Source organism: Tiliqua scincoides, chromosome 9, assembly GCF_035046505.1.
Source record: "Tiliqua scincoides isolate rTilSci1 chromosome 9, rTilSci1.hap2, whole genome shotgun sequence".
Taxonomy (NCBI): Eukaryota; Metazoa; Chordata; class Lepidosauria; order Squamata; family Scincidae; genus Tiliqua; species Tiliqua scincoides.
The window spans coordinates 13267433-13270404 of record NC_089829.1 but is presented as its reverse complement, the minus strand read 5'-3'; positions in this window follow the sequence as shown (position 1 = coordinate 13270404).

Below are 2972 nucleotides of genomic sequence, written 5' to 3'. Positions count from 1 at the left end.
CTGAAAGGCACCCCCAACACCTCCCAAGGCATGGTACCCAGGGCAATTGCCCCATCAGCCTCTCCTTAGCTATGCCACTGCATTCTGGGATTGTTGGGAAGAGAAAAGGGAGCATTTCTATGTGGTAGCACCAAAGAAGAGAAGAGGGCATTTGTGGGGGGGGGGGGGAGGTTGGAGTTCCATGAGAGAATTGGGCAGTAAAACCTCAGGCTGTTGAATGTACTAGGCTGCCCCTACAGGCAGTACCCAAATCTGTTGTCCTTGCAGTCATTGAACATACCCTGTTTTCACCATTCTTCCAAGCGCCAGCACAGTGTCAGGACAAGTCACAAATCTTTTCCCTTTAATGCCCCTTCTCTTTTCACTTTGATGCTCTTCCCACCAGGACAAGCTAATATGATGGAGCTCAGGAACAGCTAAAACATTGAGCTGGCGCTGGGCCCCCATGGGACTCTGCCTGGTGGTGCAAGGCAGAGAAGGGCTCAATGCAGCCCATCTCTTCCTGAGCCTTCAGTCTGTGCCTCCTTCCCAAAGATAATTCCAGATTCTCAGAAGCTAAAGCAGTAAATCCTCCCAAGCTTTGCCTCTTCATTTCTCCCCCTCGTTTCCAAATGATTTGATTATTTTTATAGTACAGGAAAGAAAGACCAATAGTGCAGAGGGGAGAGGGGAAGGCAGACAGATGACTGATCGTGTGTCCTTAAGTGGCTCTGCTGAAGTGCCCGATTTGTTGATCTTCCTCCACCACATCAGGATTCCAGAGAAGGCTCATCTGGGAACGTTGGGGCTCCTGGGCCAGTAGTGCACCTGAAAACCTGAGATTTCTGAGATGGAGCCTGGTGATGTCAAAAGACCTGCAACTCTTGGAAGAGGAGAGCACATGTAGTATTGGAATGGGATCCAGTGGGATGGGGTCCAGGGTGGGGCAGAGAGGTTATGCAGTGGGGCCAAGCATGTGTTGCCAACCTTCAGTCTCGAAAGACTATGGTATCGCGCTCTGAATGGTGGTTCTGGAACAGCGTCTAGTGTGGCTGAAAAGGCCAAGCAGGTCCCCCCAAAATGACCTGAGAAAAATTTTTCAACGGAAAAATCACCATTAACAAAACATACATAGAAACATTTCTCAGTCTCACAGGGTCTCACAATCCTCCAAGCGGCATACGGGAGTTGTCAGCTCCCTGGAGGGACAGTGTGCTGGGTTAAAGTGGCACAGCTTATTGGAGTCATTCGTAGCCACCTCCCCCATGAACTTGTCTACTTGTCTCATCTTCTTTGAAAGATCTAAGCTAGTGAACATTGTCACCTCTTGCCACATCCAGTCCTTGAATGGATGATGCCTTGGGAAGAGGAATCCATCCTTGCTTCTGCCAAAACTGCCCTCCCAATCAGTCCCAATGCATGACTCCGTTTATATGAGAGAGAGAGAGAGAGAGAGAGAGAGACAGACAGACAGACAGACAGACAGACAGACAGACAGACAGAGAAGGAGTTCTATCTCCCCTCTTTCCCTGCCTGTGCATAATTTTGTAAGCCTGTCATATTTCCTTCCCACCCACCCTTGCTTAGTTGCTTTGATTTTTCCTTGTAAACCGGCATTTCTTAAACTGTGGGTTGCTACCCACTAGGTGAGTGATGAATCAATTTCAGGTGGGTCCCCATTCGTTGCAATGTGTATTTTATTTTTCATATATTAGACTCGATGTTCCTGTATTTGGGGAAATGTTTTCAGAGATCCGTACTCTGAAAAGGCTACTATGTATATGCTTTTGACAATGACAGTCATAAAGGCTTAGGGCCCAATCCTAAACAGCCCTAGCGCCAGTGCTGAGCTCCGCCACCGGAGTGTTGCAAACATGAAGTAAGGTACATCTGTGGCACCCAGGGAGGAGGGGCCATCAGTGCTGGGCTTCAGTGCCGCATGGATGGCCAACTGGCACTCCTCTAGCACTGGCTAGTGGTAAGAGTTCTCATGGTGGGGGGGGGAGGCAGGAAGTGGGCAGAACAGAGCAGAGGGAGGATGGATGGAGGGTTCGGGCCTGTGAGGGGGGTGGAGATGGTGGCAACCTCTGCACTGAATCCTAACCTCCCTCCTGGCTGCTCAAAAGCAGGCACAGATCTGAGGAGACCCATTGGCGCTGCGGCTGCAATGCCCGGGCAATGCCCGGGTGGGACAGCAAATGCTCCCTTACCATGAGGAGACTTCCGGCGCTAGTCCAGTGCACATAGGCTCCAGCGGTAGCCATTTTGGTGCCGCTGGAGCCCTGGGCACAGTCGGGTTTAAATTGGGCTGCTCCTCCCAGGTAAGTATGGATAGGATTGCAGCCTTTGGGATGTTTGGAGAATTTTTTTTAAACAGATTAGCAACTGCGTGGGGGGGGGGGGAGTTAGAAGCGTTCTTTATTTTAAATAATTTTTTAAACTTATAGGTATTGTAAGCTTTTAATTTACTTGATTCATTTATTGATTTGATTTTGTCGTATGAGGGGTTGTTAAAAATTTTCCTGCTTGGTGACGTCACTTCCGTCTATGACCTCATTTCCAGGTTGATGACATCACTTCTGGTGGATCCCGAGAGATTGTCATTCTAAAAAGTGGGTCAGGGTGCCAAAACGCTTGCGATCCAGTGCCTTCAACTAAAAATATCTGGAAATGTGTTTGCTTAGGGAAGCGCTCCTCATTCCGTAAAGCGGCATCCATGCAGAATTCAGTGTTGGGGGGCAGGGCAGTGATGTCACTTGCTGCTGTCCGAGCAGCAGTGGAAGCAGACGCTGAGACATGGCGTGTTCTCCATTGCAGCTGAGGAATGTGTCTTACGCTGGAGCAGCAGGTGCCTGCAGAGAGACTCCACCGGTCCAGCCCTCCAAGAAAAACAGCAGTTCTGCTTGTCGGGGAAAGAACACAGAGGCCAGCCTCTGCACTACCAGATTTATAGGCCCCAGCAGACGGGGGCGGCGGTGGGGGGAACCCAATGA